Here is a 16,248-nt window from a genome sequence, read left to right as displayed (position 1 = left end):
GAAGGGGAAGGGTCGTCAAGGAACATGTATAAAGGACCCATGGACAAAGCCAAAGGGGGTTAGGATAGAAGGTGGGAGGTGGGGGTGGTTGGGGTGGGGGACGGTTGGTGGGGGAAAAGTGGAAACAACTGTGCTTAAACAGCAATAAAAAATACAGATGCATGAGTCCTAAAGATATTAATATAATTGTTTGGGGGTATATCCTAGAAATCAACCATTTAAAAACCTCTTCTGATAATTATCCTTTGAAGCCAAGATTCAGAACTATATAACCCAGTGTAAGGAGATGTAAAACTTTATTAACTCCTAATGATTTGAGGACCTAAAAATATTTGCTCTCTTATATAACATGGAAATACACTAACTTTATTTCCTTTCTCTAATCAAGCTGTTTCTATTTCTTGCTTGCTTCCCTAGCTTTCATTTTTTTCCCTCATATATGAGTGTTTTTTTGGCACACATGTTTTCAAACACCATTGAAAAAAGCCAAGGGAAGCAAGGATGAATGATGGTCACTCCCAATTTTAGGCCTTATTCGGGCTTCCATTAGTAATTGTGGCTCCTCTGGGTGGAGGAAGGCCATGGTGGCTAGTAAATGAATAGCTGAGCAAGTCCCTTCTACTTTGACCACTAGCAACATTGTACTCACCTCTCTTCCAAGCTGAAGCCCCAAAATTGACTTCTTATGAAACCCTTTCTGCCTGTGCCCTCACCCTCAGACCTAGTAGAACTGTCCCCTCCAGCCTTCATATCCCCATTGCAACCCACACAGATTTCCCTTCAACAGCAAGGACACCAGCTAGCATCTACTGGTTTACGTGCTTGTCTCCTTCTGATAAACTGTTGTTTGGTTGAGGGCAGGGCCATGTTTTGCTAATCTCTGTGTCCCTTGCTCCCTGCGTCCTGCTTATTATCCCACAGGTGCTCAATAAATATTTCATAATGAAGAAGGGAAAGAAGAAACACAGTTCTATTTTGTTAGGATATCAAGGTATTTCCTGAAATACCTTTATTGACATTGGCAGTTGCAGGTTGGAGCCAAAATATGTTTTGGAGGCAGCATCATAAGGCAAATTACTGAAAGATACATTCCTGGTTTTAGCAGAAAGCTTTGGTGGAGGGTGCCAACATGGCAAGAAGAATCATCGGGATCTTTACTGAACAGTACCAAATTAAATGGGACCAGTCACCACACTGAAGACAGACAGGACTAATCCAGGAAGGGACTCACTAAGGGTCCAGAGTGACCCCACTGGAAAGTCTGCTTTGCTCAGGAGAAATTCTTGCCAATTACCTGTAATGAACTCAGCTAGCAATTTGCTCATCCTTTGGTTTGAACCAGCCCCATGGATTCCAGCAAAGAATGGTCAACTTGCCCTCTCTCTGAATCTCTGTTCACCTCTGTTTATATCTTTATTTTCTCTCCTCTGCACTAATGCAAAAACTCCATGAGAAGAGAGATGTCAATTCACGTGTGTTTATCTGTACAAAACAAGGTATCTTACACATAGTGGGTGTGTGATAAATAACTGTTGAATGAATACATGAATGCATGCATAAATAAATGAATCCATAGGATCTAAAGCTCCAATTTCCCTCATCTACTATGGTAGGTCATGGTATTTCAACTCACCCAACATACAGCCCAACTGATGAGTCTAATTGTCCAGGTGTTCTTAACTTCAGGCCTATAGACCCTTAATTGGTACATGGATAGAATTTAAGGTGTCTAGGATTGTGCATGGAAAAAATTCCTCTTTATTTTCACTAAACTTAATTAGGTTTTGTTTCCATCAAAATGTAGGTGACAAACCATAGTGGTATATTAGCAGGACCTGTGATTTTGTCACCAGTAGAATCCTTTATGCTCATCAGCAATTCAGAATTACTGTAGTAATTATATCTGCCACCAGGTTTTGTTATTTCATATGTTAATAAAGAAGCACAAATACTACTATGTCATAAGTTTATTGAATGACCAAATTAATTGTAATTAACCTAAATAAATGCATTAAAATTCTAATAGCTATTTTCAGATAACTGGGTTTCTTTGTAATCTTGTATATTTTACTTTATACATTCAAAACCATTCTTAGAAGGGGTTCCCAGACTTTACCACACTGCCAAAGGATTCTCTGGAACACACAGGGAAGGTTAAAAACAAGGTTAAAAACCCCTATATAGTACTAGTTATAAAGGTGGATCCAGTTGATAAAAATACACCAAGCTATATACATATTTTGAGGTATATTATACTTCAATAAAATGTTTTTAAATTGGTCTGAATCAATCTTTGCAGTCTCATACCAGTAATTAATTTACTAAAGGGTGTATGTCCCAATCTGGGCCAGTGAGACAGAAGACATTTTGCCAGGGGAACTAGAAAAGAGACATGGAGAGAGAAGCCCTCTCTTGATCTGAACTTTGTTGTGTCTTCATGTTATATCTGGAGCTGCTATGGCCATCCCACAGAAGGAGACAGGGCCAAGTGGAGCTGGAGAAGCAACATAGTGTGCCTGGAGCATGCCTTCTACACACCTTGTAATTGGGCTAATATATTTTCTTCTTGTTTAAATCAATTTGAGACTGATTTTATGTTACTTTCAACACAGTGCACCCTGACTAATACAGGGGTATGAAGACAGAAAGGTGAATTATCTTTTTTAAGCCCCATTCTCTGATTTAGACTATGACCTCCTAAAGTCTTTTTTTTCATTTAATTTATTTTCTTTATTTTTTCAAATACATTTGTCTCTGCCTTCCCCCCGCCACCTTCCCCTGCCCCCCTCCCCCCTCCCTCCCTCAATCCTTCCCCTTTGGTTTTGTCCATGAGACCTTGCTACATGTTCCCCGACCCTCCCATTCCCTTCCTTTTCCCCCATCTCCCCCTCCCTCCATCCCTCTTGTGTCTACATGAAACTCCAAGACGTGATCATGCTGTGATTTTGTAGTCTGAGCATGAACATTACATGATCATTTCATGATAAGTACTTGGACAGCCACTGGCTGGAAGGTACACATGTTGATTGTAATGCTGTGGAGTTTTTACTCCAGTCTTTGAGACCTGGAGAGGGAAGTGAAAGGGAAGAAGTTCCACTCATGCCATACATGGAGAACATAAACACAAACATGATTAGTACTCATTAAATTAGTAAGATCTTTTTCTTCCAGTGCTGGGTGTAAAACATTTCTTAAGCATAGAAGAGGAAGGAATCTCTTACAAATACCCTCACAGATTCAGCTCCTATGATGAGATGGCTTTTTAGCTAAGGAACTGATTCTCTGCTGTGCTGATCTGCTATTTATACCTTAGTACACAGGCCTTGGCCAACCACCGATGGACCACCCCCTGACTGACCGCACAGTTGGCAGCTAACATGCACTGATAGGCAAGTCTATCTGGGCCCTTTTCAGTATCCATTCAACTTCCTTTTGTGACCTTAGCATTACCCAAATTTCGATATTCCTCTCTGGTCCCTGGACTTGGAAAGCTGCCTGACAGTAGTGGTTCCCAACCTTTTTGGCACCAGGGACTGGTTTTGTGGAAAACAATTTTTCTCGGACTGGGGTGGAGGGGATGGTTTCAGGATTATTAAAGGGCATTACATTCAAGCTCACCTCCTGCTGTGCAGCCTGGTTCCTAACAGGCCTGGACTGGTATCAGTCTGTGGCCTGGAGGTTGAGGACTCCTGCTTTATTTTATCAATTGTATCATCTTTTAAAAGAACTAATTTTAGCTTCATTGATGCTTTTCTGTTATTTTCTATTCTCCGATTTCTGTTCTCATCTTTAGTATTTCCTTCCTTCTACTTTTTGTGGATGTGATTTGTTGTTTAAATTTTAAAAATAGAAACATGAATTATTGATTTTCATCCTATCTTTCCTAATATATGTATTTAAAATTATAATTTTCCCTCCATGCACTGCTCTAGCTGCATCCTTAATTTTGATATGCAGTATCTTCCCTTATCAGTAATTCAAAATGTTTTCTGATTTCCATTATGATTTCTTCTTTGACTCATGGATTATTTAGAAGTGTATTGCTTAATTTCAATCACTTGTAAATTTTCTAGTAATCTTTTTGTTATTAATTTATAGAGTAAGATCACTGTGATCAGAGAATATACTCTGAATGATTTCTATCCTTTGAAATTTGCTGAGACTTGATGACCCAGTATATGGCAATTCTGAGCAAATGTTCCTTGTGTACTTGAAAAAGTATGTGTGTTCTGTTATTGTTGGGAACTGCTCAAAGTTTTCAACTTCTTCCCACATTTTGTTATAGTTTAGTCTCTTCCTCCTTTTCAGACTCCAGCATCACCTCCTGCAATGGGACTTCCTGCTGAGCACTCTGCCATCTCTGACTTCAAGGCCACTGAATGCCTCCTTGCCCACATCCAGGTGAGCTGCATAGAATTTGAGCAGCCAGTGCCTTTCCTCTAGTTCTTAGCAGACAATTGCGGACAGTCACTTGGCACCAGGAAGCACTACCTTAGTACTCAGATCTAGAAATGGAGCAATACCATAAGAAACTGCTTTCACTTCCACAGAGAGTGATCCAAATAAATATTTCCCACCCCAATAATAACATACTTACATGTATGCATACAGTTTCTGTCTGGTGGCAGGTGGCAAGTGTCACCAATGGCCATGGGGTGAGCGGGCTTGGGAAACCTGGGCTCCAGGCCCATATATTACTGCCACATACGGAAGATGGACTACACATGGCAGCAGCCGCATGGTTATTGCAAGTACTTCTGGGTGGCTGTTACAGCTAAAGATAAATTGGAGTAAAGCTGTGATATTGTAAACCTGTGAATAGTGAAAGAAAGGATGCAGATGTTTAGGATTTAAAAACATGTGATCAGGAGAATATATAATACTCCTCAGTCTCTCACTGTTCTATGTAAATCTAAACAGTAATGCTGGGTAAATCATTAGTTCTCTTGACTCTGAATGTGATATAGGCAGCTTTACCTCCATATGTATTTTCCACAATCAGAATAATTTAGGATAACATATGCACAAATTGTGAGTCATTGCTGAAGAGAATAATTAGAAAAGAAAGATAAGGGAGCTAAAGTACATGGCAAAAGAACAATGCACTGCCTAGAGTGACATTAAGGAGACTGAGGCAAAGCCAATTAGAGGTCAGGAGTAGGGATGTGTTGAAGACAGATTCGGATGTGCTTGGGCACTAAGACTTTAGGTCAGAGTCAAACCTCTGTAATTGTCATGGAAGGGACTTGTGAGGGGTAGTGGACAGAGGAATGGTTCCTGGTAGTCAAGGGTTTTCCTTCCATGGTTAACATGCAGATTTACTTCCCTTACATGTTCAGGGATCAGTTAGGGTGCCAGTGGGCCTTCCTTCCCACGGGAAACTTAGAAGAGCAAGATTAATGTGATGTCCTATAGCCCCTATCACTGCAATTGGACTTGGGGCTGCTAATGGTACTTGTTATCTTCCTGTTCCACAATCCTTTTTAAATCCCCTTCATCCTTGGCTGCCATGTCTGCTGGTCTCAGTGGCTTGCCCAGTCATATGGCGAAACCTTCTTCCTGAGTAGTCTAAGCCCTAGTAACTATTGCCTTCTGAGACTGAGGTTGACATACATGTCTATTCACAGTCACAATCATGCAAAGCAGTACCACGAGATGCCCAAGTGCATCACCTGGGTTCCATGATTGTCCCTCCCTGTCTCCACTGTATGAAAGCAGCCCTACTTCCTCCTGCTTATCAGAGTCAACTACCCCTGTAAGATGGTGACTCCTCTGTTTGCTTGCTGGACCTAGGACACAGGGAACACAAAGTGTCCAGGTGGTGCCTATACTTTCTGTGTCCTCTGAAGGGGGATTTGGGTAGCAATAGTGTGTCCCCTTTGGGTCATCCTAATTGTGCAAAGCCCAAAGTTGAAGGTATGGGAAGCACAAAATTCCCTATTTCTACTTCTTGGTTCTCAGATCCATGTGGGGAATACAGCACTGCATAGAGGTCTCTGATGCAGTGTGTATACTGAGTCCTTGAATATGGCATTCCACTCTCACAGAGTTTTGCCTCTGAGCTGGTACTGCATCTGTACTTTCAACAGGCAATCCCATTGCTTTATGATGACTAGTTGCATTGTGAATGGTATAGCCTGTATACAACCAGTGGATCCCATGATCATGGGCTCCCTCACCCACCTCTTGTGCTGTGAAATGAAGCATCCTGATCAGATGCTCTTATATGGGGTTATGTTCTTGTGGATCAGGCATTTTTTTAAGCCCCTAGATAGTGGTGCTGGCTAAGGCTGTACTGGAAGAAAGGGCAATCCAGTATCTGGAATAGCTGTCTATTTCTGTGGGAATGAACAGCTGGATTTTCTTGAATGGAAGGGACCCAAATAAAGTCAACTGCTACCAAGTGGCCCATCTATCTCTTCAATGAAAAATACCATACTGGAGGCTAAGCATTGGCCTATGATCTTAATAAGCTGAGCATTCTGAGGTGGCAGTAATAGGTTTCTGTTGGGCTCATGTGTCACCTCCATCTCTGCCACCATGATTATGCCATTATTTTCATCATACCAATTCTATGGTAGCCAATGACAAAGGCTGGATGACATCAACTGGCCAGGTCATTTTGTCTACTTTAGTTGTTCAGTGCCTTGTCCATGATGGATGCTTTCTGATGGGTGTTGGTATGAGAATCATTGATCTTCACACTTTGTACCCAATTCCATATGTCCACCTGCATGCCAGAATTACTCACCAAGTACACCCAAACACACAAAAGGGCCAAGAAGTGTATTCTGATGTATATGTTCAGAAAATGGAGAGCAGGAAATATTTGGAGAATAGTAGTAATGACTACTGCAGTCCCCATTTGTTATACTCTGTTAAAAGAGTCTCTCAAAACATGTTCTTTCTCTAATGTTCTACAGAGTTTTACTGAAAGTAAATGTTCACTATAGCTTTCTTTCTTCCTAGAATCCAAGCAATGTTTCATTAGCATTGGGTTAGAGATAGTATAGCTGTTGGGTTTTACTCAGGACACTATTCCCTTATGCTTTGTTACTGGTAAAAGCATGTTATTCCTTGTGTTTTTCATCCTATTTGGGGAAGGATTTTTTTTTAAAGCCGCTATTCAATACTCATGCAAATAGGCTTCCAGTGAGCCTGTCCAACTGGCTGGTGGCCAAGCCCATGAACATCTGAATCCCACTGAGACATACGTCTGGCCAGCACCACACTTATATAAGTATTTATATATTTTTGGCCCTTAATTGATTCTCTCCCCAACTATAATATAAGCTTCTTGAATACTGAGATTGGCTCCTTTCTTTTTTTTTTTTTTTTTGTATATTTCATTGATTATGCTATTACAGTTGTCCATTTTTTTTCTCCCCTTTATTCCCCTCCACTCTGTACACTCCCACCACAACTCCCCCTGCTTAGTTCACGTCCACAGGGTGTACTTATAAGTTCTTTGGCTTCTCTATTTCCTATTATTTTCCTAACTTCCCCCTGTCTATTTTGTACCTACCATCTATGCTTCTTATTCCCTGTACCTTTCCCCCCTTCTTCCCCTCCCTCTACCCACTGATAACTCTCCATGTGATCTCCATTTCTGTGATTCTGTTCCTGTTCTAGCTGTTTACTTAGTTTGCTTTTGATTTTAGGTTCAGTTGTTGATAGTTGTGAGTTTGTTGCCATTTTACTGTTCATAGTTTTGATCTTCTTTTTCTTCGATAAGTCCCTTTAACATTTCATATAATAAGGGCTTGGTGATGATGAACTTCTTTAACTTGACCTTATCTGGGAAGCACTTTATCTGCCCTTCCATTCTAAATGATAGCTTTGCTGAACAGAGTAATCTTGGATGGAGGTCCTTGCCTTTCATGACTTTGAATATTTCTTGCCAGCCCCTTCTTGCCTGAGAGATTTCTTTTGAGAAATCCGCTGATAGTCTTATGGGAACTCCTTTGTAGGTAACTGTCTCCTTTTCTCTTGCTGCTTTTAAGATTCTCTCCTTATCTTTAATATTGGTTAATGTAATCATGATGTGCCTTGGTGTGTGCTTCCTTGGATCCAACTTCTTTGGACTTCCTGAGCTTCCTGGATTTCCTGGAAGTCTATTTCCTTGGCCAGATTGGGGAAGTTCTTCTTCATTATTTTTTCAAATAAGTTTTCAATTTCTTGCTCTTCCTTTTCTCTTTCTGGCACCCCTATGATTCAGATATTGGAATGTTTAAAGTTGTGCCAGAGGTTCCTAAGCCTCTCCTCATTTTTTTGAATTCTTGTTTCTTCATTCTGTTCTGGTTGAATGTTTATTTCTTCCTTCTACTCTAAATTGTTGATTTGAGCCCCAGTTTCCTTCCCTTCACTGTTGGTTCCCTGTGTATTTTTCTTTATTTCATTTTCCATAGCCTTCACTTTTCCTCTATTTTGCAACCATACTCAACCATTTCTGTGAGCATCCCGATTACCGGTATTTTGAACTCTGTATCTGGTAGGTTGGCTATCTCTTCATCACTTAGTTGTATTTTTATTTTATTTTTTTTAGTTTTGATCTGTTCTTTCATTTGGGCCATATTTCTTTGTCTTGGTGCTCCTGTTACATAGTAAGGGGTAGAGCCTTAGGTATCCATCAGGACGGGCAACCCACTTCACTGTGTTGTGGTGCTGTATGTGGGGGAGGGGTCAGAGAGGGAACTTGCCACTTGCTCAGCTCTTACCTCACCTTCAGTCACTTCCCCCCACTACCCTAATTTACTACAGGAAAATTAGGCCCTTCTGGTGCTGATTCTGGGTGGATGGGCTTGTGTACATTCTGGGACCCTGTGAGTCTTTCCAATGACTCCCCCTGTGAGGCTGCGAGTTTCTCCTGCTGCTGCAATGCCCACAGGTTTTTACAACTAGAGGTTTTGAGGCTTTCTTTTCCCGCACTGGAACTCTGGGTTGCGTGATCTGTCTCACTCCCCAGTTGTTCCTCCTGGTTTATCTGCATGCAAATGTGAGACTGCCCAGTCTGCCAGCTGCTGCCTCACCTGACCGGTCATCCAGCTGCTGCCTTGCCCAGCATCCTCTCTGCCCCAGCTTCCCATCTCTGTCTCTCCTACCAGTCTGGATGATCTGGATGAATGTTTCTTCTTTAACTCCTTGGTTGTCAGACTTCCACACAGTTTGATTTTTCTGGCAGTTCTGCTTATTTTTTGTTTTTAAATTTGTTGTTCTTCTTTTAGTTGTGTGAGGAGGCAAAATGTATCTACCTATGACTCCAACTTGGCTAGAAGTCTTCCTTTCTCTTTATAGCCCCAGTTCCTAGGATAATATCCTACCCATATAAAATGCTTTGTAATATTTGTCATTGTTGATGAAGTGATTCTACAAAGCAAACAATACAGGTTTTATGACAAAGACAGGCACCCAAGCAAATAATGCAAGGCAAACAGTTCTCAAGGGTACACAGGACCTAGACTGTTTTTTAAAAAAAAAATATATTTTTTATTTATTTTCACAGAGTGGGGAACAGAGGGAGGAAGAGAGGGAGAGAAACATCAGTGTGTGGTTGCCTCTCATGCGCCCCCTACTGGGGACCTGGCCTGCAACCCAGGCATGTGCCCTGACTGGGAATCGAACCAGCAACACTTTGGTTTGCAGACCAGTGTTCAATCCACTGAGCCACACCGGCCAAGGTTAGACTGCTTTTTTACCTGGGGCATCCATGGACCTGATACATGTGCTCTGGCCTCTAGCAAATGGAAACTCCGTGTGTTGAGCCTGGTGAGTTGGAGGACCTGGTTGACATTTTATGTGGCTAATGTTCAGTGGATTGCAGCTCCTCCGGAAGGCTTCATTGAATCTGAATCCCAGAAAGCAGGACAACCTTAGCCAAGTCTATGTCAATTAAAAGAGTGTAACTATTTTATTTTATGTGCAAGACCTTAAGAAGCCAAAACAAAATGCCTTCTATTTGGGGAAACCAAGAAATTGTTTTGATGTTTTCTTTTATGACTCAAACCTATATATTACTGGCTGCCACTGTGTTATTTCTCCCTGCACACTCATCATTCATAGCTACAGGGGTGAAAATATTCCAAAATAGTATGTAATGTCTGTTACACATTTAGATTCATAAATTTTGGTTGTCAAGCTGGTGATTTAATAGAAACTTATAGGTTCATTGGAGAATATTTTTAATGCCTAGGTTTTTTTTTTGTAAAAAGTTTGTGTGTGTGTGCCTGTGTGCACGTGTGTTCTTTTTATTTCTCTCCTCTTGAAAATGTTATTTCTTTATAATATAGTCCTACTTTATTTATCAGGATCAGGGGCCTAACAAATTTTGGCAATAAGCTTAAAGTAAATTAAAGAACATGCATTTATTGTCCTAAGAGTTGAGAGGTAAGCATCTTGATATCGCATCCATAATGTCAATAATAAACCCAAAGTCTCAGTCTTGTGACATTAGGCATGTAAGTTGAATGTGGGATTTCTCATTTTAACTACAAATCATAGGCATTGGATTAGCCCTCTGAGGATTCAGGTTGTTACAAAACTAAATTCATCTTAGTAACTTTAAAGATGTTATTGGCTTTATTCAATGATTCATGAATCAGGCAGCATCCCATCTAGCAGATAGAAAGGAACTTGGAGGAGCTGTACAAAGTGAAAAGCTTTTATAGGCAGAAGGAAGTAGGAACTAGGATGTTATAATAGCAAAAATCAGACTAGCTGTGCCAAGGTCACTTTTCTTTAAGGGACAGCAGGGGTCTATCAATCAGACAAATGACCTCACTAATGATGACCAGGTAATTCCAGATTGACTGGTTTAAGATTCCATTCCTGGGGGAGGCTGAAACTGCAGTTAACTTAAGTCTTCATTTGGTGATGTGGGACTTAGCATAAGTGACTCCATTTTGGGCCTGTTGATTTGATTTTAACAAGGTTTGTGACAGTCTGAATTGTTTTGAATATTTTTAAGTCTAATTTGAAACTTTTAACGCTTTTAAAAATACGCTTTCTCTTCCTCTCTCATTTACTTGCTCTTGTCCTCTTTCTTGCTTTCATTCTCTTGTTGTTTAATTAGTTTCATGTTACTGATCTCCTCCACTAATTTCTTCACTGGTTTTGGCAGAATTTTCTTTACAAAGAAACATAATCACTCCTCTTGGATATAAATTGACCTTGGCCTAGTAAGATTATCTTGAAGAGGAACCAAAGTGTTCCTCAGATGTCACTAAAAATAAGTTGTAATAACTTGCAAACTCCTGAATTCAAAGTTCATATTTTTCATCCTCATGTTTGTGGTCCAGAATAAAAGTCAGGATATAAACTGTAAGATGATTTTCAAGTAATTTAAATAATTCTTCCCTGGGAATTTAAGTTGTAAATGCCTTTGGTACAGTCTTTTGAAAGTTGGGGCAGGAATGAGTTATAGTAATGAACAGTGGATATTTCTGGCAATGGAAAAGCCAATGGTGAAACTTTCCAATTATAAGTGAAACATCGTAGTATTAAGTCATTGGGCTGGGCATTGGTCCTTGGAAAATTATAAGTGCATTACAAAACAGTTGATTTGTAAGCACTTGAAATGAAAGTGATGATTATGAAGAAATCCTTCTAAAACCAAACTTAATCCTCTTCCCCTTTTTGGGATAGTGTTACTAAATTTGCCAATAAGAAGAATGTCTTAGACTAGTATGTGGAGAACGGTGAATGCTGATGTCAAAAGCCAGGTTAAACTCTTGGCAAGGCCACGGTTGACCGCTTGTATACGCAAGGCAGAGCAACCTGGCAGCTGGTGGCAGCCTAAGCCTGCGGGGAGGGGGTTGAGAAGGGAGAAGATAACTGCCAGCTTCAGCTGAAGACAACTGCAACCTTTGCAGAAGAAAGCTTTATCATGTAGATAGGCTGGGAATGGAACAATCCATGCCCACAGTGTTCCCTTAAGTCTCCAAAACTCCCTTGAGTTTTATCTAACCAACCCCTATAAAATAAACATGGAGACTGTCTTCAGGGTCATTGTCTCTCCATCAGAAGACAATGCCCCACCTGTCCCCTGCTTTTCCTTAAACTGTCTTGTGTTGTGTCTTTGTGTTGTGTTGTCTCTTTCTCAATCTCCTGTCACCCACCCCCTCAGGGACCATCACTCCGCACAAGTCACAGCAATAGTATATCTGAATCTCAGCAAGTTATTTAACAGGGCTATCATATTTTTGTGGATGAGATGCAAAGAGTGTGGTCTGAATAATAGAATGGGCACGTGAATTCATGTTTGGTCTTGAATGTCAGCTTTAAGCTAGATCTCCAAGAGTTTTGCAAGGGCCTTCCTCTTAACCATGTCCTATTCTGCTTTTTATTAAATACTCCAGTAAATTCTTAAGAGGAAAGCTCAGCAAATGTGTAGAAGATGCAGAATAGAGATGAATAGATTCCAAAGCCAATGATATACTCAGAAATCAGAGGGCTCTCCAGAAGCTTGAATGAAGGGTTAAAATGAACACGATTAAATGCAATAAGGGTGCATTGTAAATGCATATACTTTTGTTTAAAATTAAACTGTGAAAGAGACATGGACCAACATTAGTATATTGGTGGTGGTAGTGGGAGGGACGGTCTTAGGACCTTTAATTTATTATAAAAACATCTTGAGCCAAAAACGTGCATGGCTGCCAAGTATCGAATATGATCTTGGACTACATTAATTATAGTATAATGGGAAGGCTAATTCTATTGTACTTGGTACCTTCCAGACTCTGTCTGGGTTATTGTAGTCAGATCATGGCAGGCTGACAAACTGCAATGGATCTGAAACAGGCAGCCAGGGTGGAAAAGGGTCTGGAACTAATGGTATGCTGGAGCCAGCTGATACTTACTTGCTAGAAGTCGCTAAATATTCAGCAATTTTGTGAGCTGGTTGTTAAGGCCTTGGTATCTTGAAGTAGGCCATAGTAGGAATATTTACATCATAGTAATCAACAAGTGCTATAAATCTGGATGCTTTGCTTTCTAGAGAGTGGGTTTGTCAGGATATCACTGTCAGTAACCCTCTGATATGAAGAATGATTAAAGACAGAGAGGATGTTGCCTTCAATAAAAAAAAAAAACAACAATTTAAGGGATTTAGATTTTCTTTTTGAGCAAACCAGAGCATTGCTTCTCAAACCCTCCTATCTTTTACTCCAGGCCTGAACTCTCACAGCCTTCCCACCCATCCAGAGCTATAGCCCCAAACTGCCAGTCACTAGTGAAACATTTCTCTGAAGTTTCTTGTATTATTTTTAAATGTTATGCAAATGTTACATTTTATCCCATAAGTGATCCATATCTCTCTAAATACAAAAATAATGGATTAAAGAGGGACGTCTCAAACTTTTCTGCATATGAAACACCTGGGGGTCTTAACATGCAGGTTCCAATTGAGTAGATGCTGGGGGGGCGTGGCGTGGGGGAGACTGAGATTCTGAATTTCTAACAAGCCCCAAGTGATGCCAAAGCTGCTGGTCTCTGCATACTTTGAGTAGCAAGGGTTTCAGTTACAGATTCGTCTCTTTACTTGCTTTCTCTTCCCCCAAATCCATCTTCTGGTAAATTCAGTACCCAGGGTGATATGCCATGTTTTATTTGTATTTAATCTCTATCTTCCACAGAGACACAAGCCTGTTGGGGTTTACACATGTATCTCTGAAAAGCTTAGAATGAAAACTTTTTAGACTTACTTGTATTTCATTATTGGTCCTCTTGTAGAATTCTTTTTTTACTGAGTAATACTCCAGCCTTATACTTTCTGCCTATCCTGAGTATCATTATTTGAAAAAAAAAACAGTGGAGGAGCCCTGGCCCGTGTGGCTCAGTGGATTGAGTGCTGGCCTGCGAATCAAAGGGTTGCGGGTTCGATTGCCAGTTGGGGCATATGCCTTGGTTGCAGGCCAGGTCCCCAGTAGAGGGCGTGCGAGAGGCAACCACACATTGATGTTTCTCTCCCTCCCTCAACTTCCCCTCTCTTGAAAAATAAATAAATAAAATCTTTAAAAACAAAAAATTAAAAAACAGTGCAGGAAATTAATTCTTTGACCTGTTGTAGAGAATATGTCAAGAATGTCATCCGCTGTATTATATCTGTTCTTTCTTTGAGGAATCAGGAGAACTTTTTCTCAAGTTTTATTCCTAGGAATTGCTTCTCGTGAACAATTCATTCTTTTTGATCTTACCAACACTCTAATCTTGTAGTTGAATGCGTTTTCTGCTTTCACTCAACATTCATTCAACACACACTGACTGAGAACCTGCACGTCTCCAGGTTTTAGCCTAGGTTGTGGGGACATAGCAGGGAACAAAATGGTCATATATCTCTGCTCATATGGAGCCACATTGGAGGCCACCACCAACAACTCCAAAAGACCCAATGAAAAACATGTTGAGTTTAAATTGGGCTGGGTTTCTGATTTTCTAACCCTCATCTTTTCTTTACCAAATTCTCTCAACATTTTCTTTTTCTCTTTGGATTCTGTGTGCATTTTCTTTGTTGTATGCTGCCTCAAAATCCTCTGTGGAATGAGGTGGTATATAAATAACTCATTAAATGTGGGGCTGGAGAAGTTGGGACCAGAGCCAATGCTGTCAAGTTATAGGAAATCAAAGCTTAGCTTCATATACAAGTAGTCTAATGGCCTGAAGTGAAATGGCTCACCTTCTAATATAGTGACTTTTCTGACACTGATATTGGCAGTTCACCTTGTTTGGGGAATTTAGACATGGTACTTCCTGACATCAAGGGCGTTTGTGCTAGATAACACCTCAGGTGCCTTGCAATAATTGGATTGTGTACAGATTTCCACGATTTCAGTTCTTTTGTAGATAACAATGGCTTCTCTTTTCCCCAGCAGCCCCAATATCTATTGGAGATGATGAATTGTCTAGGAAGATGGTGGCTTAGGGGAATCCCTCACGTCAGGGTGGGGGACTTTTGGAGATGGAGCAGAGCTTCTGCCAGAAAAGCAGCCCAGGGCTCAAATCCTCCACCTGGGATGTGTTTTGTGACACTCACTAAAATCTAAATTCCTTTTTTTTTCCTAACTTGTTTTGATCCAATTCATGGTTTTCTTCATATGAATAAAATACCCCTGTATTTATAGTGGATGCCGTAAACCAGCCAGCCGTGATATTTTTTTATATCATAAGCAGCTGCTCTCTGAGCCTGCCTACACAGAGTAAAAGAGGCCGATTTGTATTCTTACAGCCAGATAGGAGAGCAGCTTTCAATAATTTTGGAAGCACATGCCTCCACTTGCAATCCTCAGGGTGCTAATTTTTAAATGACCCCTTGAATATTGAAGATACTACATTAATACAGCCCTGAAAGGTAGTCCTATTTTAGCCACTTACTTGAAAACAGGAAATTTTAAGGAATTAATTGATTTTGAGTTCAATATGAAATATTGGCACTTGTGGTGATACTGCCCTGTGAATAGATAGAGGGAGCATTTATGACCTTTTTAACTACATTCCATTCACTGAAAAATGACAAGTATGCTAAAGAAATACTTTCCTCCTTGCTGCCGGCTTCTCCCAATGAGAGCTTTTAGCAAAGGGCATAGAAAGTCCTGCCAATAAATAACAAAAATTTACTATCCCCACCATTATTTTACAGTCTTGCTCTCCCCAACAGAGGAACACAGATAGCAGAACAGATAAAAGCACCCTGTTTTGCTCAGCACCAAGGACATACAGTATTACTCAAACTGGGTGACTAAGGGCGAGATTAGTCCAGAAGTACGCAGACTGAAAATAGTGTTGCCTTAGATGTGTTTCTTGGTCATTGTTGCTGTCATTGTCATTATTCCAATTTCCTACTACTAATGGCTCTCTGCCCCATTTTTTTCCCAATGCCACAGAAATCAGGATTGTCTTTACCTTCTGAAGACACTGAAAGACAGAAACCTTTTGAGTCAAAATCCATCTCAATGGAATCATTTCTGTATTTCTTTTGTGGAACTGAACATTCCTCCCCTGTATGAGAGACTCAAATGCTTTAAAAAGGACATCTTCAGAATCCTTGAATTGATGAAGGAAAAGAGACAGATAGAGCTCAGATGGAATGAAAAGCATTTTCTTGGACTCTGTTCTCCTGAATTAATCAGGTCCAACATAGACATCTTAAAGAGTATGCTGGGGAAAAATTTCTTTCCTGTATGACCAAGTATTTCAAGCCAGGCTGCATGCATAGTAGTGCTGTTCAGTCTTTGGTCCAGGGCCATTGCAACCAGA

The sequence above is a fragment of the Pteronotus mesoamericanus genome, unplaced genomic scaffold, assembly GCF_021234165.1.
Source record: "Pteronotus mesoamericanus isolate MK-2021 breed Mesoamerican mustached bat unplaced genomic scaffold, CSHL_Meso_final contig_65, whole genome shotgun sequence".
NCBI classification, from domain to species: Eukaryota; Metazoa; Chordata; class Mammalia; order Chiroptera; family Mormoopidae; genus Pteronotus; species Pteronotus mesoamericanus.
Note: the sequence above shows the minus strand (reverse complement) of the source record.